The sequence below is a fragment of the Poecilia formosa genome, unplaced genomic scaffold (genome assembly GCF_000485575.1).
Source record: "Poecilia formosa unplaced genomic scaffold, Poecilia_formosa-5.1.2 Scaffold37, whole genome shotgun sequence".
Lineage (NCBI taxonomy): Eukaryota > Metazoa > Chordata > Actinopteri > Cyprinodontiformes > Poeciliidae > Poecilia > Poecilia formosa.
This window is the reverse complement of record NW_006799976.1, coordinates 555,278-578,798: the sequence shown is the minus strand read 5'-3', so window position 1 is coordinate 578,798 and position 23,521 is coordinate 555,278. Positions and strand designations below refer to the sequence as shown.

Below are 23,521 nucleotides of genomic sequence, written 5' to 3'. Positions count from 1 at the left end.
GTAGTATATGTCAGGAAAATCGTCCCCACAAGGTATTACAAACAAACGCACACACACACGCACGCACACACATACACACACACACTCGCACACGCACGCATGCACACACACAATGTCTCGCACACACACAATGTCTCACACATGCACGCGGGCATAATGATAAAGGTGTGTGATTCAAGTGCCCAGATAAATGCAGCTGTTTTGATGGCACCTTGTAAATACTCTCTCCAGACAGGCTATTAGAGCAGCGGGTTAGTGCTCCCAAAGAACAGGGTGATAAACGAGATGGTAAAAGTGCAGTCACTCTCGGTGCTTCTCTTTATCTCTCTCTATCAATTTCATTGCCTTTCTCTAGCTTTTTGCTCCTTCTCGTGCCCGCTATTAGAGACACATTGATCACCAGCCGGTGGCGTTTCACCTGAGTAATGGCTAAGGATGTCTGGGCTTTAAAACGGCCCCCAGAGAGGCGCCAAGAGCTTCATCAAGGTGACAACGCAAATGGTCGCTCACATGATAAAGTGCGAGTCCCCGTGCGCGATTGGAGCAAAGGTAACAAAGAGAAAACATGAAACGACGTCCAGGAATGAGAAGAAACTGCACTGCTCTGAGCTACTTCATTGTGTTCTCAAACATGGGAGCACGATTAGTTTAGACCAGGGGTGTCAAAACTTCTTGTCACGTGGGGCAAAATTGTAGAGACAAAAGTACTCAAGAAAATAAAGTAGAAAAAAAAAAAGCCTGATTTATTGATTTATTTTTTGGTAGAAGAAAGTTATCCAAATGTTTAAAATTATTTTGCACTTTTGCTTTACTAAAAGTAAGGCATGTAGTTTTCAAATTCTTTTTGGACTCAGATGAACACATGTATTCCCAGTTGTAAGAACAGGATTCAATAAGTTTAATAAGTTAAATAATAGCTGATTTAAGCTGTTCAGTAAAAGTCCCTGGATAGACGTAGTTCTACTTATTATTAAAGCTTGGTTGTACGAAGACGAACTTTGTGTCATACTTAACGCCAAACGTTCTTCCCCCGGAGGGTCTCCTCCTTTTGGGGGAGCCTGGGAAACACATAAAGAGTGGCACTCACGAAGCAACCTGATCAGATGTCTGAACTACCTCCAATGATTCCTTTTGATGCGTTGGAGCAGAAATCCTCACTTTCGCTTTAAACCTGAGTTTATCCCGCCCTACGCAGGATGCTCACTGTGTCCAGGACATCCCACATCCTAAAAGCCACATTATGGGATAGAGAGAAAAGCCATGCCTCCCACCTAAGCTGCCAGTGAGTTTACATGACACCACCTTTGATCTTTCACCCTGGACGACCTTTTAGAGGGGTCGGTCTTCATCGGACAGAACTTCCCTGATCCCCAGAGACCAAGGTCAACCACCAGGCACTCATGGATGAACTACCCAAACAAATTGAACTGGAATAAGTTTGTTTTTGTTGTTAACTTATTAGAAAAGCAAAAAATAAAAATAAAAAGTTCTGTTTTTGATTTAAGTCAAAAAAAAAGAAGATAATTTTACAATGTAACTTGAGATGAAAAGAATAAAGTTTCATTGTGACACTTTCCTGCTTTGTCTCACACACAATCCCGGTCTGCAAAAAAAAAAAAAAGAAAGAAAAAAAAACAGCAAGTGGAAGTATGGGAGCATAAACTCTCTAGCAACAAGAAAAATGGACACAAATAAAGCAGCAAGGAAAAGGACAGAGACAAAAAAACCTGCTGTTTTCTTTTCCACTGGCTTATTTATCTTTAAGCAAGAGGCAGCCAGAGTAAAAGGGCAGAGGGAGGGTAGCTGTGAAACTTTATCTCTGGGAGAAGAGAGTGCCATTTTCCTGTGCATGCGTGAGTGTGTGTGTGTGTGTGTGTGTGTGTGTGTGTGTGTGTGTGTAGTTTTCACTCAGATTGTTAGACGAGAAGACGAGGACGAGACAAACAAAATATTTAAAAAAAAACTACAACGAGCGCTGAAGCCGTAGGAAGGAGAAAAGAGGAGAGGAAGAGCTGAGATGGCATTGCCATGGAAACAGCTCGGGGTTTGGATGATTTTTCCCAAACCATAATGAGCTAGTTTGAAGCATAATGAAACCAGTCTGGCTTTCCTGGCTCTCACACCCCCGGGTTGCGTCCACGTACACATGGGGTGGAGGGAGTCACATATGTTTTGGTTTAGTTCTTGTTTATGTTCATCTAACAGCGGGGGAGCAGAGCCATAGTTAACTATCAATTAAAGCGATGATCATAAAACAAGGACTTGTAAATAAACAGGGCCAGAATAACACTGACAAAGGCTAGGGAAGGAAAAAACAACAAGAAATATATTTTACGGGCCAATAATAAAATACATGTGCCTATATTGAAAACAATTGTTTCTTTATTAAAAGAAAAAGTTAAAAAAAATTAATAAAATTACCCCCAATGCAGGAAAATCTACTAACTTCAAGGTTTTTGTGGAATAGTTCTTTAACAAATGTCACTTTTTTTTTTTTTTTTGTGGTTTTACGTGAAATTTTAGCTCATGGCGCTTCAACTCTCCAGAAACCAGTTGGCTGTCTTGGCTACCGCTTTCAATAAGCACACTTAAAAAGATTTTTACACCAGCGTACGCTACAACCTGGAGAGTAACAAGTCACTGTGTGTGCGTTAAAAACATTCGGAGGTGTGAGCCTGAATCTGTGCTGGTAAGTTAACGTCTTCTCCGACCGAGTATAATGAGCTCCCCAGGGTCTCCCCTACCTTCCACCGCACTTTCCAGCTCCCCATCACTCCCTCCTCGCTCCTCCTCTTCCCTAAACTCGGCCTCATTAACCCACCCCCAACCTCCTCGTGTTTATCTTAAATAGTAGACGTTGAGGAGGAAAGCTGACTCGAGCGTTTATTTACACAGGTAGGCTTGAGGATCTTAGAGGATGGAAATGGCAGAGAGGGAACACTCTGTGTGACTTTGATTCCTTTGTGTGTGTGTGTGTGTGTGTGCGTGTGTGTGTGTGTGTGTTTGGATTTGACTGCTGGGAAGAGAAAGACCCAAAACACCAGGTTAGACGTTGGGTCAGTGGCTTCACACCTCTGACTGACCCAGCGGCCACGATTCTGGGGTCAACTCAGTCACTTAACAGGCACACACCAAACATCGAGCTGCACAGAGCGAAAGCTTGTGTCCTCTATCCTCGTTTAAATCTTTGTGGGGTCACTGCCCAGAATCTGGCCTTTCCTGTCCTCCAAAGGGTGGGGACCACAATCCATCGCAGCTCAACACCAAATTTCTTTTAAACAAAACTGAGCTCTTACGCTGCTGTCACTTTGCTTTTGTGACTTTCCCTGCATGTTGGTCTACTGCAGAAATCAAGAAAGTGAAGATGTGAAGAAATGAAGCTTGATTGAGACACCAATTGTAGAAGCTTAAATTCAATTTTAGTTCATTCAGACCTTTAGGATAAATTATGTTTATATTATGATTATATGGTAATTTGTTTATTTGGATAGAAATGATTAAAAGTTAAATCTCTATTGCATGCTAATTTGTTATACTGGACTATATACTAAGGCCTTCTTGTAAATTTGCATATGTAATTGCAGTTAAAGATTTGAGGGTGTGGCCAGGCAGAATTAGTTGGGTAGTTGGAGGGGAGCCACACAGTTTTTTGACCTCTCTCTCTGTCTCTCTCTCTCTCTCTTTCTCTCTCTCTCGCTTAAGACTCTCTTTTGTTTACTCTATTATTTTTGTGGAAAAGTAACATTTGTACCATTTTTATTTTTGAAGTAAACTGTTAACCTTTATCAAAAGGACCCAGTCTGGTTTTTTGTCGTTTTCGTCATCAAGTGGACCGAAGGGGAAGGACGGAGAGCGTCAAGCTTATGGCTTCATTATTTAGGAACCTACACCAACCTTGTGGATAGTGTGTGTGTGTGTGTGTGTGTGTGTGTGTGTGTGTTTGTGTGTGTGTGTGTGTGTGTGTGTGTGTGTGTGTGTGTGTGTGTGTGTGTGTGTTTTGGGCTGAAGGCTGTAAAATTCAAAGTGTTCAACTCCATCCCGATTTTCCTACACTTAATCATCTCTCCATGAGGGATTTAAAGTTCAATTCTTTACATGATCCCCATAGGAATCACAGAATTTAGATGAAAAGGAATCAATCAGCGCAAGCAGCATCAAGCATTCAGTATCCAGAGCTGATTAGATCTTCATCAGTGCAGACAGAACACATGCATAGCATAGCAAGTCATTTTATTATCAGGTCTTTGCAATTGGACATTTGAGTAGCGCTTCTTGTAGAAATAGTGTACAACACTATAAACATGAGGATTGCGCTCAGTTGAGATGAGAACTTGGTGTCGTTACACCACTGTGTAATAACTCTACAAACCTGTTTCAGTCTGTTTCGTGTGGGAATCAGATCGTTTCTGGCAATTACAGTCTGACTGACCCCGAGCTATTTTTGCCAATAAGACTTGATAAATATTTTAGTTCTGAGATGTGCAAAGCCACAGAAGACTTGTGGCTGTAATTGAATGTAAACCTCCCACTTCATTATTATGCCATTTCAATAAAATACATTGAAGTTTGTGTTTGTAACGTGAAGCAACGTGTCAACGTTTACTGAGTTCTGATACTTTTGCAAGATCCTGCAGGTTTTTGAAAATCATACTTTTTTTTGTGCAAAAACATTGGCACTGTTGTCACCAGAGGAAACGGAGCGATTAACTCGAAAGTTCAGCCCGACATATTTCCATAGCCTGTATTTCCATAGCCTTACTTGAAATATCACAAATCTTACAAATCTGGTTAAATGTCACAGATAACCTGCTGAGGTCAGGCTTGTTTTCTTAGCAAAAGAAGTGAGATTTTCCTTCCTGCTTTGTTAACTTGGTCAGACAAGTCAAACCGAAACAGCATTAGGTGGCTCAGTAACAGGTTTTAGAAGAGATTTAAAACCAGCTTGATGTAATGGCAAGATGGCAGGATGGATGGGGTTAGGAAGGGACTTCCCCACCGCCTAACTCTTGCCGTTCTCTCAGTTGTCAACTGGATCCACGCTGTTAGTCTTCTTGCAGCGGATTAGTGCCTCGCTTCCACCTGAGTGCACCTAATCCCGGTCTCACATGAAGACAACGTAACCCTGTTGTCGGGGTTTTCACTGCAAGCACATGTGTAAACAGAGCCGGAAAGTCTTGTTTATGTGGAAAAACATGTTGCCGACAGGACATTGTGTGAAAGGACGAGCTGTTGTGAAATAGACAGTCTGTTCAATAATGCGCTAGGTGCTGCCAGAGATGAGGAGCGGGCATAGAAAGAAAGAGAGCAACAGAAAATGGAAAAAGAAACCTGGACATCATAAACGCAAACAGGAACAAAGGCAGGAAAATAAAAAACAGAATGACCGGATCGGGTTTAAAGACAGTGGATGGAAAAAAAAAAAAAAAAAAAACACTACTAAAGTGCTGCCTGGAGCTGCTGCCAGGGTGCAGTTTCAGTGTGCCACTCCGACACAGTGAGCCTTTGTAACTCTGGCTCTCAGAGGAGCTGAGGGCGGCTCCAGCTGGCCCGCGCCCAGCCGGCCTTTCTCATGTCAGGACACAGACAATCAGCCACAAAGGGCTACAGATGATGGAGGGGAATTTTGACTATTTTTCTCATCTCAACTGAGCGCAATATCACAACATGTGCTAGATGCCACTTAAGAGACTAGGCCGGGCAAACAATGCTTCAGGATTTTAACAAGCCTCCTCTAAATAAAGGACTTTGTTTTTAGTGCATCTACTCTGGTTACTGTTCTGCAGGGAACTCTTTCGGAACAATACTGACACTGTACTACAGTGAGCAGCGTTCAGTAGCGCCACACTCCGTAAAAGGCTTACACTTGGCTATAAAAATCCCAAGGACTGTATTAAATGTCATTGATCTTTATATACTTTTAAAAAATATCATTTAAAGATAATTTTTTATGCACTTTGCGCTCTGAGGGTCCGACTTTATTAATATTTGTAGCTGGAACAGAATCGTTTAATCTGATGTTTTATTTTGGCGGGGTCCATGCTGTTTCCTGTCTTAGCAGCCAATCAGAAGCCTGATATTTTATTTGTTTGGAGTGTTTTCACAAACACTCCAAACAAATTAATAACTTTTCATATTACAAGTCGCTGTCAGAACTGGGTAGTAACTAGATAAATTTACTCAGATTTACTTCAGTAACCTTTTTGAAAAAAAAAATTAGTTGTAATTTTTACTTTTACGTGAGTAATTTTATTATGAAGTGTCACTACTCTTCTGCAAAATTTCTGGATACCCTACCCACACAAAAACTTTACCAAATCAAGAAAAAACTTGTTTTAACCAATAAATAAATAAAAATCACCAGACTCAGACTTGCAGTTTCTGTTAAAGTTTCATAAGTTTTGTATTGAAAGAAACTGATTTGGAAAACTTCTTATATGTATATTATTCAACATAATATGAATTATATTTGAAATATTTCATTTTGGTCTTTAAAATACCAAAATTTCCACATAGCTTTATATGTTGCTATGTGTGATGATGGACATTTGAAATATTAAATCTCCCATTCATCAGCAAAATTATTGAAAAAGCAGTTTTTAAACAATTAAATAACTTCCTAACAATAATGAATCGGTTTGACTCCTTCCAGTCTGGTTTTCGTGCTCACCACAGCACGGAGACGGCCCTTGTAAAAGTGTTCAGTGATATCCATATAAATACAGATTGTGGCAGCAAAACCACAGTGCTGGTTCTGTTGGACCTCAGTGCAGCTTTCGACACTGTTGACCATGACATTTTACTGAATCGGCTAGAGTTGGGTCGGACTCTCCGGTCCAGAGCTCAACTGGTTTGAATCTTACATAAAGAACAGGGATTTCTTTGTTTCAATCGGAAACTTCTCATAAAAGAGGTCAAAGGTCACAGGTGGGGTACCCCAAGGTTCAATCCTAGGACCCCTTCTTTTCAATATTTATATGCTCCCACTGGCTCAGGTTATAACAGGAAATAAGATCAGTTACCATAACTATGGGGATGATACACAGCTTTACATCACGATGTCACCAAGTGACTCTGAACCCATCCAATCACTGAACAGATGCTTAGAACAGATCAATGTGTGGATGTGCCAAAACTTTGTCCAGCTGAACAGAAACAAAACTGAAGTTATTATCTTTGGACCTGAAGAGGAGCGAACTAGAATCAATGCACAGCTTCAGTTATTACAACTGAAAACCAGTGATCAGGCCCGAAACCTGGGAGTAGTGATGGACTCTGACCTGAACCTTCAGAGCCACATTAAGACAGTAACAAAGTCGGCCTTCTATCACCTGAAGAACATCTCCAGGATTAGAGGACTAATGTCTCAGCACGATCTAGAGAAACTCATCCATGCGTTTATCTTTAGCATCACAGCATTGATTATTGCAACAGCATCTTCACAGGTCTGACTAATAAAATCAATCAAACAGCTGCAGCTGATCCAGAACGCTGCTGCTCACGTTCTCACTAAAACCAGGAAGATAGAGCACATAACACCTACACTGGCTCCCTGTAGCTCAAAGAATATACTTTAAAATACTGTTGTTAGTTTATAAATCACTGAATGGTTTAGCACCACAATACATTAAAGATCTGTTATTGCTGTACCAACCGTCTAGACCCCTCAGATCTTCTGGTTCTGGTCTGCTCTGCATCCCCAGAACCAGAACCAAACAAGGAGAAGCAGCATTCAGTTTCTATGCACCACAGATTTGGAACAAACTTCCAGAAAACTGTAAAACAGTTGAAACACTGGGTGTTTTTAAATCTCAACTTAAAACCCACCTGTTTAGAGTTGCTTATGGCTAAATTAGGTTAGAGTGTGAGTTTTGATGTCTTTGATGTTTTTAATGTCTTCATCTTTACTTTTTATCTATTTATTAAATTCTTTTTATTTCTCTTTCTCACTGTTTACGTTTTAATGATGTAAAGCCCCCCGGAAAACGTCCCAGTTAAACAACGTTTAACTAACGTCCTATGGGGTTTAGAGTCCCGGTTGACAGCGTCTCAACTAAAAACCTAGAGGTTGGAGTCCTTGTCAAACGGTGTTTTTAACTAAAGTCCCAGAGGGTTAGAGTCCCAGTTAAATGACACTTAACTGAAGTCCTAAAAGGGGTGCGGGTTTTAATGTTTTTATCTTTTTTAATCTTTTTTTTTTTTTCAAAATCTCTTTCTCTTTCTCATTGTTTATTCAATGTTACCTGCTGTTTTTATTTTAATTATGTAAAGCACTTTGAAATGCCTTGCTGCTGAAATGTGCTATACAAATAAAATTTGATTGATTGATTGATAAATGACAGATTTTTGTTACTTAAGTTGCCTTTCTACCAAATTCTTCTTCGTTTTTTATTCTTACTTTTACTTGAGTAAAAATATGCTTAAGTAGTGCTACCCTACCCGCCTCTGGTCCCTGCTGAAGAAAATCATCCCATCAGCATGATGCTGCCACCACACGATGAACCCTGAATGTGCGATGGCACATTCAGGGTTCAGACGTAGAATTTTGCATGCAGGGAAGAAAGTTTAATGTTGACCTTATCTGACCAGGACATCTTCTTCACCGACATGGTTTGTGAAAAACTGCAAATAAAAATAAAACAAAGTTGTAAAATTGACCTATTTCTCAATTACCCATGAATTTATGATGGCATGTCTCATAAAATCTCAATAAAATACCTTACAATTTGTGGCAATGTTGTGATAAGACATAATATTTCAGCAAGGCGCTGTGCATTTGTTACCTGTTCACTAAGCTCATTCCTGGTAAAATACTTGCAGTAAAATGAACTTGGATGCTTGTTGCCGGCAGGTCTGGACAGTAGGAACGTGAGCAGACTCACAGAGACATCTGTCTACTCTGAGACAGAAGACCATACATGTGTGCAGCCGTGAGCTGACGGGTCATTTGTGCTTTCCTTTCTTTTCTTTAATTATGTCAGGCATAATTTAAAAACACACAGTCTGTCTTCTTAGTCAGCACTTAAAGGCAAACGTTATTTGCAGCCCAGGAGCAGTGAGTGAACAGAGAGCTTAACTACAACCTGTCAGCTGCTCGCCCTTCCTCCTGCTGCCCAGACGCACAGATAAGAGCAAACAGCGTGGCGCTCTGAATGCAAAAAGGGGACGACTGGAGTTTGACTTATGAGACACATGCAGCCCATTTGCAAGGAGATGTGTGACAGGCGTACCTTCGAGTGTGTTATCCCCGTTTTTACGACTCTGACAGGAAGTCACTCCCTCACACGCACCTCGACACAAACCTTTTTACAGCTTATTGTAAGCGGAAAACGTTTTAGCAGGTACAGCCGCTTACGCCCCTTGAACTTTTTTCACTTTTTTTTTTTTTTTTTACACGTCAAAAACCACAAACTTTCAGCGTATGAAATTGTATTTCGTATGACGGATTGGCGTGTTGTTTCGGCTTGAAAATCAAATGGATCCTGCGTGTATAAGTCGACGAATTTCGACATGCAAACTGTAAACAGGATTCTCTCTTGGAGTTCTTTCAGTGCTTTCTTTCCTTTATCATTTTACAATAAAAGCCCAAAACATGGGATACATAAGTTATAAGATGCTGTTGGCAGATTCTCCCATGTGAGCTTTGGATCTCTGCAGCTCCTCCAGCGTTAGCGTGGATCTCTCCGCTACGTCCTTAAAGCCATATGTAACTTTTATGAAGAATGTGTTTTTTACGTATCTGTAAAACTCTCACGGTGTCACGACAGCGTAACATCGGACGGATAATCTGTGAAAAGTTTGACTTCTTCCACCTCCTGTCTGAGCTACAATCAAATCAACTCTTCCTATCGTGCAAAAATCCCAACAAACTCTTTTAAGTTTATATTGGTAAAGCGCGAATACTCCTGCACTAGAGCTCACCTGAAACAACACTGGTAAATGGAGGAGTCTGTATAAAACAAGCAGAGAGCTGAAAGGCCACTTTGCCACTTGGCACGCCGCCATTTTCCATTTAAAGTGCCCTCCTTTCTAATCCATCTCTCCCCACGAGAATCAGGTTGGGAGGTGAATCCATTTTGCTTCTTTCAGCAGAATAAAAAAAAAAAAAAATCCTTTCAAATTTCCCCTAAACACACATCACTCAGTGCACCTTCATGTTATTAGTGTGTGGCGAGATTTCCCCTCGGCTCAAACAAGGCCTGTCTGTTTTGTTGATCAGATCCTCATCAAGAGAAGACAAAGAAGAGGGATGAGGACAGATGTGCAGGGGGAAACGAGTGGTTTCAGAAAGATTTCCAAGACAGCTGCAGGCAGAGCGGTTACTCTTACAATAGTTTGGCAGCGATTCAGATTTCTGTGTGTTCCACCCTTCTTCCCAGCTCCTCTTTTTTTCTCCCCCTCCTTTTTCCTTCCCAACTCACTGGCTCTCTGTTTAGAAAAAAAAAAAAAAACATTTCGAAAGCTCTCTTCTACTCCAGCTGCTTTCATGGTTTCCTTTTCCTCCCTCGTATCAACCTTCTTTTTTTTTTTTTTGCCACAGACGAAAAGGAAAAAAACAAAAACAAAAGAAAAGCACTCAAAGTGGGCCTGTAATCAGTATCTGAAGGTCACGCTTCACGTGACGGGAGGAGAGGGGAAGCAATGTGGAGGAGACGTGGAACAGTTTTGCTGGCAACGGCACACAAAAACAACGTCACGACGAAGGAGGAGGGAGGCAGTGCGGTGAGGCCTGGCTCTATTATCGTGATGTAAACACTCACACAACCCCCACTGTTGTGGTTACCTGACACAGAGATAAAACGATCGCTCTTCTCAGCCACCTCGGGGACCGATGTGCGTCAGCGGCTTCTCGCTTTGAACTCCAAGACACAACTTTTGGTCGGCTCAGTTCAACCTTCACGATCCCGCTACGTCGGGCGACGTCGGAAAGATGATCAGGTGGAGGAATGCGCCGTCCGCGATTATCGATCAGGGGGCTTTACGCGTTCTTGGCCGTCCCTCTGCGCGAAACAGGACATTTAATTGGTGCAAAGGGGGAACAATTTAGAGTGTGTGCTAGGATGCAAAGTGAGTTACAGTTTCAGGAGAAAGTGCAGAACAGGTCACATTACTTACTGAGATGAAGCACAAAACCAAAACACAGTTCTGCTAAGAGAAGCCAAGACGCATTCATTTAGGATTTTATGATATAGACTGGCAGAGGGAAAAAAAAAAGGTGAATTGCAAAATAGTGATATGGCTTTCAAAATGTGGATCCCATTCGTGCTCTGGTCTCTGCTTCTAAACTAACAGCCCAGGTTACTGTGGATTGGTTTAGACCAGTGGTCTGCAACTTTTAGATACGTCTCTGTTTCAGCACACTTGGCTCCAATATTAGTTCATTAGCAGAGTAGAGTCTGGCTACATGTTCAGGAGGTAAAGTAGCCATTTAGTCCAAGTGTGTAGGACAAGAGACGCATCTAAAAGTTGCAGGACTCGATGAGGCCAGTGGTTTTGATCAAAGCGTACTCATGTATCAGACTGGCTCAGTTGATATTCTGTTTTGTGTTCCTCTTGCTTTTCGTAATGTTCCAAGAATTCTCCACTGTCTTGAAGAGTTTTATGCTTTATTCTACATAAATCACGTGAAATCTGCACAGCCTGTACTTTTGATCAACCGTGAACACTGTTTAAATGTCATCCTCCTTGCATGGGGTTTTCCCATGTGCTCCCCCCATATTGCCACTCTCCCACCTCTGTGCATTCACTGTGGCGTCCTGTCTCACTCGCTGGACTTCAAAAGGTGCTGGATCGAAATTTGTACAGCAAATTTAAACATCCATCCATTTTCTTTACACCCTTGTCCCTTGGTGGGGTCGGGAGGGGTGCAGCTAACGAATCCAGGCGAGAGGCGGGGTACACCCTGGACAGGTCACCAGTCTGTCGCAGGGCAACACAGAGACACACAGGACAAACAACCATGCACACACACACTCACACCTAGGGGCAATTTGGAGAGGCCAATTAACCTGACAGTCATGTTTTTGGACTGTGAGAGGAAACCGGAGTACCTGGAGAGAACCTATGCATGCACAGGGAGAACATGCAAACTCCATGCAGAAAGACCGGGGTTGGGAATTGAACCCAGAACCTTCTTGCTGCAAGACAACAGCTCTGTGCAGCCCAAAATTTAAACATGCATCAGCATTTCCTAGTTCATTTTACTCAGCCTCGAATACCCAGGAAGCTCTGCTCTACAACAATGTTTGCAAAAACTCTGCTGCTTTGTCCATCAGGTACTTTCAGTACAACAAGTTGGAGGGGGGGGAAGGCAATACTAATAGTTTTGGGTACTTATGATCCACTAGAATCTGTTTTCATCTTTCTGAAGTCCCTGATCTTGCTAGTACTTTGCTTCACATGTGGGCACATGAAGCAGATGTGCAGGTGAAGCCCGTAAGTCTTCTGCTTAGACGGTTCTGGTGTCCACATGTCCTCCTGTAGCTGGTTCACAGAGATCCGCCTCGTTAAAAGTCACAGATGCTCTCGGATCGGAGGACAATAGACCAAATGTTTTGGCTCAAGCATCTGTTTTCACAACTGATGCAGAGAGGTCGGACAGTTTCCTTCATGCTATGTCTCGTACTGTTTTTTTTTTTTTTCCAAAACAGCTGAGCGCGAAAGCAAGAAATGTGTTTTTAAAAGCTCTACTGCACTAAGTTACAATGAGTGCATTCAGTTCCAACCAGAGAAGTAAATACACATCTTGCATGGCTTATATATGGGGGTTTATTCTGAATTGTTACAGCTTGTTGAAGAGTAGAGGGCCGTGTTTGATACTGGTTTCTCGATTGGTGACTGTATGACGTTTTTATGACTTTTTGTTTTTGCGTTTTTACGACGTAAAGCACTTTGAACTGCCTTGCTGCTGAAATGTGCTATCCAAATAAACTTGATTGATCGATAGGCTGATTAAAGAGAAGATTGTTTAAAGAAATGCATGGAGGGAATCAACAGAAGGTCTCAGAGGCACAAACCCGCTCCACACACACACACACACGCACACACACACACAGTTGGAAAGCGCCGTGGTCCAATTTGCTGAATTGTTTTGAGAAAGCTTTATTTTGACTTATTGGACGAGTCAGACGTTTGACACTTGCTGAGCACTGACAGCAGAGCGTGGACCAACTGTCTGTCCGCTCAAGTCTCACGCGGGACGAGAAGAGAGAACCCTCTCTCCGACCCCTTCCCCTGGCCCCCACAAGTGGAAACCCGATCCCCTTCAGATTTCCAGTTCAAACGCTGAGAGAAAAGCCTGAGAAATGCAATTTGCTTGAGAGCCTCAACAACTCGGATGACAACGGCGGCGAAACCCAGTGAACTCAATGGGAAAAGCATGAGCGGCAATGAGCTTCTTGGCAGATTTAATGTACAATATGTGTGTGCGAGTCTGTGTGTGAGTCTGAGTGCGGGTAGGTTCCCATAGAAAGGCTTCGCCGAGAAGTGACTTTGATTCCTTTAACGATTTGAGGAAGCAAAATATGCGCAGCCGTCATTAAGCGCTGAAAATTATGTTGCATATCTTGAAAATACAGCAATTATTGTCGCTCAATGTTGCATAATATGCCGTCGAACACTTAAGTCTGATTGTAATTGCCAAGTAATGGGATACACATGATGGCCCTCTCTGGGCAGACTAAAGCGCTTTTTCAGTTTTCAGCTGAACGTATTTATTTTACCTTCAGCTACTGCAGCACATCCATCAGGTTAGCAAAAGAAAAAAAAAAGACAACCGAAATCAGCACAGTTTGTTTTTACTTTAAATAGATTTATTTCTCCGTGAGCCTTTAATCGTCCGTAAGACCCCTGAAGGACCGGATGATGGATGGCGCGGTGCACAAAGAAAAGCAGCAGAACGGGCGAGGACAGGTGAACATCTGCGCCCAAGAAGATCGTCCAAACGTCTGGTCAGATGTAAAACGCAGCGCAGGACAGTGTTTGCATTTATTTGTCCTCGTGAGCTCAAAGGTCACGCGTTGGCAGGTAGGAAAGGTTATTTCTCATTGGATCATTGGAGGCTTGTAAAACCGTAAAAGCGGTTATAAAAATCACCCCCAGAACCGGCTCAGATGCCATCCATATGGTGGCGAGTTTAACAAGGAGAACCTGCACCTCCTTGCAGCTGCTCGCTCTCTGGTGCCTAATTTCCCGTTTTTCCTCCCTCAAAGTCTCTTCCCTGTTGATCCCCCAACTTTTTTTTTTGTTTTGTTTTTTCCAACTGCATTTTCTCACCAGCTCACCTTCCAGTTCAACAACATTTTACATTTCTTCGTGTGTAATAAACATACACATGAAGTCCGTTTATATGTTCAGCCGCTGCACGCCACACAAAAAGAAATTATAAAGTATCAGGAGCATATAAACCCTTTATTTAAAAAAAAAAATCAAATGTCCAAAGCAAGAAGCCGTCATCTTCCGCTCAATGTTCAAAAAATGTTTAGTGACAGAAAGAGGGGTTGTGATTTAAGACGTAAAACAACAACAAAGCATCAGAACAACCAGTAGGAGTTTTTGTGTATCAGCGTGTGGGTCAGATTTATGGAAGTGACAATAAAATGATGAACTGGAAATTCAAAATATAAACCAGTTTAAAATGCTGAACCGATTGGAAAACATGTTGTCGTTGATATATTCTGTGTTCCTGAGTCAAGTGACTTTGGTTAGATCAGCTTTGTTTCTGTTTTGCTTTAGCTTGGTCTTTTCTTAGTCATTCTAGTTTGTTTTTGTCTACTTGTTTGTTATTTAGATTCATTCTCTCTCACCCACTGTGCCATTCTCTCTCTCTCTCTCTCTCTCTCTCTCCCTCCCCTCACACCTGCAACCTGTTAGCTAATCAGCCCAGGTCTATTGTTCCAACATTCACCCTGACAGTATTTAAACACTTCTGCTGCTCTCAATCCTCATTGGTTCCTCTCATTAAATCCCATTCCTTCCCTGGTTTACCCTGCTGGCTTTTTGTTTGTTTCTGATTCCTGTTTTTTGTTCCACTGTGCTCCCTGTGTTCTCCAGGCTTTTGTTTTTTGGTAAGTTTGTTTTATTGTTACTTTTGACTCTTTATTAATCACTACATCATGACAGTTGTGTAGGATGGGTGACTCAAAGGGCAAAACTGCTATGAATGTTAGTGCGTAAGTAATTGTTCAGTCAATAATGAGAATGTGAGTTTCGAGTTTTTTTTTAATGTGGGGATACTTTAAGGGTGTGGAGAGACTTAAATGATTGTACGAGGGATGTTTTATCTACTACTGGCTCATTTTTGAACTGTTTGTAAAATTGGTATGACTACTTGGCTTGTTTATGTATTTAGGTTTTATTGTCTGATTGAAATAAATAAACCTTTTCACACCGTGTCAAGCTGCAACCAGAGCAGAGCATAACTGTGACGTCGTGACATCCATCTTCCCCTCAATACTGAAGTGGAGCGTTCCCAAAGCATGATGCTGCCACCACCATGTTTTATGAGAGAACTGTTGTCAGGCGTTAGTTTTCCGACGCTCCCTCATACGACTTGTGGCAAACAAAATGTTTAATATTCTCTCAATAGCACTCCTTATATAAAGTTTCTTTCCATTTTTAGATGAATTGGAGAAGCCTCCATGAGATTATATAAAGATTTAGTTCAAATATTTGACAAAAATCAGATTCAATGTGGATGGATACAAATGCATGCCACAGTTTTTATTTATTTACTTTTTAGGTCTCTCACTTAAATTCCCAATAAACCCTTTATACTTTGTGGTGGCCAACATCTATACAAGTGTGAATAGTTTTGCAATGCATTCACCTTATTTAATTTTTTTTCTGAATCTTTCTTTAGCTAGAAATTTTAGCAGAACATTTTTACAGAAATATGCTTCCATTTTTTTTTTAAGTCAAAACTGGATTTCACAAATGTTTTTCTTTACCAAATAAACTTTTTGTCTGTTTAAAAAACAAAACAAAAAAACAACAGAGATCTTCAGTCTTCATGTAAACCCGGTCCGGTTATCCTCTACCCTCTGGGCCTCAGTTCTTTTCAAAAGCCACTCCTGCCTGCCTCCCTGTTATTACCTCTGAGCTTTAATTAACAGACACACCTGTCACTTTGCAGCACATTTACACCGAAGGTCAAAACGGGGGCGCTTGGGGAATTTATGCTACAACTGTATTTTACAATAGACCACGAAGCCCCCATTCAGCTGCCGATCGCTGCCACAGGAAAGCTGCTCTTTGGCAGGGTTTCTTGTGTGTGTGTGTGTGTGTGTGTGTGGTTGAGGCAGGACTCTCACCTCGCATGTGGGACCCGTGTGTGTTTGGAGCAGCCTGGTTAGAGAACAATGCTAATGGAAACATCTGTGAGGGCTTGCTGGTTGTCTGCCGTGCTAACAAGCAGAGCTAAAAGCCCAGAGTGACAGCCCTATTAGTGACTAATGGATCCTGAGACAGCTGAGACCCTCTCACACACCCACCCACACACACACACCACACACACACACACACACACACACAGTTAAAGACCACCACGCCCAAGAACAAGCCATCGACTCCCCTTCTTGGTTTTTTTTTTTTTTTACCTCCGTCCCTCTAGTTAAAGATCTTTATGGGTGAGGGAGGGGCTCGGGGATGTGCTCTCAAGCTATCAACGATCGCTCGGGGTAACAAAAGGTCAAGGACTCTCATTTTTCATCTCAGCCAATTACCCTCCTGTCCCAACCTGGCTTTCCCCTGCCTCTCCATCCCCACCTCCTAACCTGCCGCGCTCCATCCCGTCCTCTAATCACAGCCGGCCACATGAACGCATGCATCACTCTCCTCGGAGACGCGCAAACAACCCCAAACCGTCCTTCAAACAAACAGGGGGGGAAACAGGATGATAAACTTCAGCCCTCCAATAAAGTGAATTACTTTGATTTTTATTCCTTTTTTTTTTTCTTTTACGGATCACTCTGTTCATTTCTTAGTGTCCTTGGCGGCACTCGGTCACACTGCGACTGCATTTCTGAGACGGCGGTTTTGTTGTGTGTTTGGGTGAACCCAGGGGGGGCAGAAGAGGAGGGAGAGAGTGCTGTGTATGATCCAAATCAAGTAAAGAGGGGAGAGGCTAGGGCAAGGCCTGACCTTCCAGCTCTCTGTGGTATGCTGAACATGCAGCAGGAAACAAGAAGAACATCTATCTGTCGACAAAAAGGGGGGACTGTTCGCCTGGAGGCAGGGATACGGGACTCTCCAGAAGACGGCGAAGCTGCCGGAGCTGTCCAGTGTGTGTGTGTGTGTTGGCTGACAGACTCGTAGAGGGGTGAAGGCACCAAGCACGGGCGATGTTGGCGATTATTCGTGAAAAAGGACGACAATTAACCCTTCACTTCTCGGTGACCCTCTCATTCTCGTAGTTGACCCCTCCTGAAGGTCAAAGGGCAACGGGCTCTAAGTGGCCTGTGGGTGTGCAGCAGACCAATTTGCAAACAAATCCGTGACAGAGTAGCAGGACACCCATCAAAGAAATATCAGAGAAGAGTGGGAAGTTTGCAACTTGTGAAAATATTCACAGCCCTTCAGCTTCCTCTTTTTCTACACGGCGAAGACAAACCTCAACTTTATCTGACAGACCAGCCCATGACAATTCGAGAAATTGTCGTGATCGATCCATTATTGAAATAACTGTCAAATCATTTCAGAATTGATTAACAACAAACTCTAAAAAGACAATTTGCTGAAGTAGCAACACATTCAGAGCAGCTATTGAAGCCAAAACTGTGCAACATATACACGTTTTGAATTTAAGATGAAAAGAAAAAAACCTTTGTCTGTTAATATGCTCTACCAAAAACTTCAGCTTCAGTTGGTTCAAATTCTGCAAAGAAAAATGTCCTGCTAAGCACCTTTTGCATCAGTTTATTAATCAGCAAAAAACAAAAAAAAAAAAACAGATTAGCCCTGCACTGTATTGACAAGTTAAACAGAACCGAGTTTCCACATGATGAAGACGATCAAATGTTCACTACAGGAGTGTTTTAGTGCTTTAAGTGCAAAAAAAAATTTTTCTTTTTTTTTAAAAAAAAAGAAAGGAATTGAGTTTTTTGCATCTTTTAATGCATTTCTAATATTGCATATAAAAGAGGCTTAAATGAAAAAAATCTGCAGAATGTGATTAATCATCAGAATAATCAATAGATTGATCAATGACTACAATAATCGTTAGTTGCAGCTCTAGAAAATGGTGAATAGTGTTAAAAATTTGTGTGGGGCATGTATTTTTTATTTACCCCCCTTTACTGTGATATCCCAAAGCATGGTCGGGGGTATAGAACAAAATTTCAAGCTTTGGAGAGCGAATTGGAGTCTGGGCGTCCACTTATACTGAGAGGCTGTGAGCGGAGAGCATCGATCATAGAAGCAGTCCAGACAGCCCAGGTTTCTCTGGAGGAACAGCGGAGATCCACAGCTCAGGTGGGACAACCTGTGAACAGCATAACTTTTATAAACGTGCGGCCGAGAGAAATTCTTATGAAGTGCAAAAGTAGTGTGATGGAACACAGCAAGCAAGTGAAAAAACTTGTTCAAATAAAATATATTTTTTTAATATATTTTGGCTACTTTAGGCAGACAAACTATTTGATTCAAGAGTTGGACTGGTAGCACATCCAGATGTTGCTGATGAACACTGGGAGTTTCAAAGCATGTTGACGAGTTAAAACGACTCAAACCCAGTTCAGAACACTGCTGCTCAGACAAGACGGCCTGCATCCCATCTGACTATCCTGCAAATAAACAAGAGCAGAAAATGTCAGTCTGAACTTGCAGAGACAGAAGGTCTGCCGCCACAACCGGAGCAAAACAATTTTTCTAAAAAACGTGTCGAATCCGAGGAGGAAGAAATCCCAGCCACATTTTTCAAATTTTTTATGTACCAAAAAAAAAAAAAGTTCTCAACCTTTTATCATTTTTCTTTCACTTCACAGTTATGCACTGCCTTGTGTTGGTTTATCACCAAATACCTTGCAGGTTGCGGTTGTTAATGGGTATAAACACTTTTACAAGGCACAGTATGTACTTCGTACTCATTTTTGAGGCTACGATAACGTTTATTAGGACGGTTCTCAAGCCTGAAACTGAGAACATGGGGTCTAAAAAACCACAACTGGCATCTTTGGTTTCCAGCCCTTGTGTGTTAAAATGTTTGATGTCTAACTGCGTCTGTTCAAGGCACACCACCGCTACCTCTCATCCAGCCCAGCAAGAGAAACATGCCTGTTCTCACCTTAGCTGCAACGGCGTCTGGTGAATCAAAGGAGACTCGAGTTGATTCTTGTCATAAAACCACCGGAGGACATAGTGTAAAAAGTCAAACTTGGGCAATGATGTGCAACAAGCCTTAAAATCAAATAAACTTTTATTGCACTTGCATTTTTGTCGATCTAAAAAGGTTAGAACATTTAGAAAAGGAAACAAAAAAGACCCTACACAGAAATAATTGTCATGCTGATTAATTACGGCTTGATTAAAGCCGTAATTAATGTATTTTCTTAGTGATCCATGACTTCTGGGTTTTTTTTTTTTTGGGGGGGGGGGGGGGGGGGAGAGGGGGTGTTGCATCTGTTTGTTGCCCTCCAGACAAGTAAAAATGCCACCAGTTCGGGCAGGTGCTTTTGCTGATCTCTGCAGTGGCAGAAAACGGCCTCCAGAACGAACTTCAACTCATCCATAACAAGAGCTGGAGAAACAGTGAAAACATCTTAAAAAGGATGGAGGGGAAGGTGTGAAAGTTCCCAACATTCACTCTGACAGAGCTTCAGTAAAGACCGTCTTCTCGGACTCGTCAAGCCTCCGTCTATTTTAAGGCTTTGGTATACCAAGGTCCGATTTAAGTGTGGCACTCGGGGTGCGGAGGTGGCAAAGGGGGAGGAGTGCAGGTGCAGCAAATTTTGGAGGTCTTAGTACTTGACGCAGGCTCCACAGGTTCGAGCCCCGACCCGATGACCTTTGCTGCACCTCTCACAACCCACCTTCCTGTCTTGCGTCTTTCAAAGAAAAGCCACTTGAGCCAACACGACCTTTAAAAGCACCGTCCGCGGTTCTCCACAACAAGAACTCCCATGAAGAGTCCTTGTTGCTCACTTTAGAGGAATCCTTAAGCAAAGTATAAAAAAATCCTGGTATTTCTTCTTTGTATAATAGAAAAAATATTATTTTTGTGCAAATTCTGTGCTTTTTGAAAACACTCTAGTCTCCCTTAGCTGCAGTTAGCAACAACGACTGAAAAATCCTTTACCCCCCCGTCCAGTTTTCTTCTGCTTCTGCTTTGAGTCGCACTCAGATCGTCCTATCAACACATTTTTATCAACACAGAGGTAAGCTGAGTAAATGCAAAATGAGTTTCACTCACTGAAGGGGGGAAAACTATTCAAACTGAATTTCATATTAAAATGCAGTCAAGATGCCGGGACCCTAAACAGTCTGTTTAAGGTTAAACTTCTCCAATATGGCTGAATTAAAACCACACTGTAGTCGCGTTGCCAGGTTGGTTTAGAGGGCATTTTCCCCTTCAATAAAATCATAGCTGAAACTGCTGTGTTTACTCTGGTTGTCTGATATTAAAACGAGTTTGATGATCCGAAACATTTAGAAGTGACAAAAAAAAGGGAAGAAGATAAAACAGAAAGAAATGAATGAGACAAATGCTTTTTTTCACGGCATTGTACAAACCCCTCGTTTGTGCGAAACCATGCTATGCTAATCCTACACCGATGACGATTCTCTCATAACAGGAAGTGGCTTCAATAGCAGGACAGTGTTTATATTTTCTTATTTCATAACTATGAGGGAGCAAAATGAAGCGACACTATAACACAAGAGTGAAATCGGATAAGCTTGCCAATTGAGATTATAACATATAGTTTTAAAATATTTGCAAATTTGGTAAAATTATTAGCAGATTTGTACTTATCGATGAAGACTAAAAATAGTTTTATGAATTGTGTGTTGGTTTGTAGTTTGCTTGTTTTCAGTGAGATTTGAATAATGACTCATTAAAAATGTATGTAATTAATTAATAAACTGGCTTTTCACCATGTCATAATCTGCTAAATCGTATTTGACTGCGTCAACCTGTCCAGGAAATTGACATTTTTTTGGTACAACGTGGCACCATGCACCTTTTAAAAGGTTGATGGAGTGTTGTGCATTGTCTCTCTATGAAATAAATAAACAGCATAAACATGTTTTTTTTTTTCCATCACAATAACAAACCGCGTGACTTCAGCTTAAAAAGCCTCGGCAAAAACGTTTTACTGCATTTGTGTCACGTAAAGACTCAGAACAGGAAAGCACAGGACGTGACTGATTTCAAAGAATGAGGTCATGATTTGTGTTTGTGGTCCTCAATTAGTTCTGCATTTTGTTTATTTGTGGTTGTTGATTATTATCACTATTCCCTGCATGTTCAGTCTGTTTGTTGAGGCTCTTGGAGCTTCAGTGGTCCCGCTCTTTGTGTATTAATTTAGATTCTGTTTCTAAATGTTAGTCTTTAGCTCTTGGTTAGCAGGGACCTGCTGTGTTTGTGTTGTGTGTTTGTTTCACCTGCGTTTGTCTCTGTGGTTGTTTGTCCCCTTCGTACCTGCTCCGGGGTCTTCCCCCCAGCTGTTCTGCGTTCTCCTGATGAGTTGAACCTGCTCTCGTATTTTTCATGCACCTTCCAAGTAGCTGAAAGCTTTTCAGTCTTTTGCCAGATTCTCTGTTGTCCGTCGTCGATGTCCCGCATGCCTGGTTTTTATTCTTCAGGTCTTTTTTTCCTGCCAGTTCTCAAAGTCTGAAATTTAAGAAACTGTCATCACTTTGCAATATGAAAATCCTGATTTATCGCCTGTCTATTTGGAGGGGATTCAGCTCCATCATTAAACACAAAAGCATCAGAAAAAAACATTCACATATTTTTTTTGATAGGGTATATTAAATGATAGCATAAAGGGGTGCGAGTTAAAAACAGTGAAAAGTTCCTCTCTTTTTGGACAAGTTAAAAAAGACTGATTCCAATTTTGTGTATGTGTTTAAATGTGTGCGCGTACATATTCTTGCTTTTTTTTTTAATTATTTGCTCAAAAATAAATAAATAAAATATACACATTGGTGTGCTAACAACTTGGAACCCCATGTTGACGTTTAGCTCAACTTAAACAGCTTCATTACTTTCGCTCGCTCTCTGCGATCTTTGTTTTTCAGATGCAATTCCTCTTTATTTATTTATTCATTTATTTTCACAACCGGGTTGATCAGAAGAGGCGATCCAAAGTGCAGAGAGGAAATGAGACCAGACGTTATGGGAGAGTCATTTTCCTCGCTGTTCTTCTCAATAACCTTCTTGCTTAAATTTCCACCAAATACAGTGGAAATTCAGCCAAGATTGAGAATTTACTGTGAGTCATTAAGCGAGCTCATACCTTGTTTATGAGCACATGTGACCCTGTTTTGCTCTGATTCCAGGAAGATGAGTGTACCTGCACCACCGCAGGGAATCATAGCGTGGGTACGCCCCCCCACAAATCCCCACACCCCCATGAAGACCCCCTTGCTTTTAGTACAGAACGCTGGAGCCAGGCAGCTTGTGGCGTCTCCCCCCTGAGACACCAGAGGAGAGGAGGGTCGGCCGAAGCATCCCGGCGTAGGAGTGTTTCAGGGATGATTATGGCACTATATTTCATCCAGCATTTGCTCAACTCCTTCACTCGGTCGTTTATTTCACGCGTCAAAAGTCACACGGTACAAACGCGGGAGGGTGGAATGAGGCGTTTCCAGGCCTCTCTTTGCAACATTGCGAGGACTTTAATAAAAGCGTCCGCGCGCGCAATTGTTCGTTTGAACGCGGCTTTGACAGCTCAACACGCTCTGAACAATAGCGAAAAAGCTCTGAAGAAAGAGACGTCGCTGCGGTGTTTGACAGGGCCTGTCGGCGCTGGCTCCGAAGCGGAAAGGAAGACTGAAAACGAGGAAAGAACAACAAAAACACAGCTGGCGAAGTTAGAGGAGAGAGAGAGAGAGAGAGAGAGAGAGAAAAGAGAAGATAAAAAAAAAAACACACATTCTCAGGTTGAGTCTCGGTTGTGTTTGAATACAGTAGCCCCCCTGTTGCGAGGGGAACTACAGTCAGCTGGGTTCTCGGTGCGTTTGCCCCAACACTATTAACTCCCTTGGTGGTTTGAGGTTGTTCTACAGTAGTAACAAGTGTGTGTAGCAAAGTTTACTGCGTGCTGCTTTATTTGATCTGAATGAGTTTGTTGTATAGAAATATTACACTAGACCGTGGGCTGCTGGAAGTCTTGGGTGGAACGGAGCTCGGTTTATTGTTTTGTTGTTATTTTTTTTGCTGCCACCAATATGCAGGAGCGTGTTCAAATGAGTCACATTCATTTTTTTTAGAGCATAAATGATTTTCTAATAAACTTCCACTGAGCTCGACTCTCCCTTGTTAATAAACTCTAATTGCTCCACTCTAATTGACCTGCAATTACAT

The 23,521-nt window shown here is 41.9% G+C and overlaps 2 long non-coding RNA genes across 2 annotated transcripts; one reads left to right on the top strand and one right to left on the bottom strand.

The window, feature by feature from the left end:
* Positions 1-8,481: 8,481 nt before the first annotated feature.
* LOC107836064 (uncharacterized) lies at positions 8,482-11,257 on the bottom strand. Its single transcript, XR_001661906.1, has 3 exons — positions 11,113-11,257; positions 10,781-10,997; positions 8,482-8,896 (listed from the first exon to the last, which is right to left on the bottom strand). It is a non-coding gene; the product is annotated as an uncharacterized LOC107836064 (long non-coding RNA).
* Positions 11,258-14,971: 3,714 nt separating this feature from the next.
* On the top strand, positions 14,972-23,048 carry LOC107836062 (uncharacterized). The gene is made up of 2 exons (XR_001661904.1): positions 14,972-15,062; positions 22,495-23,048. It is a non-coding gene; the product is annotated as an uncharacterized LOC107836062 (long non-coding RNA).
* The last annotated feature ends 473 nt before the right edge of the window (positions 23,049-23,521 follow it).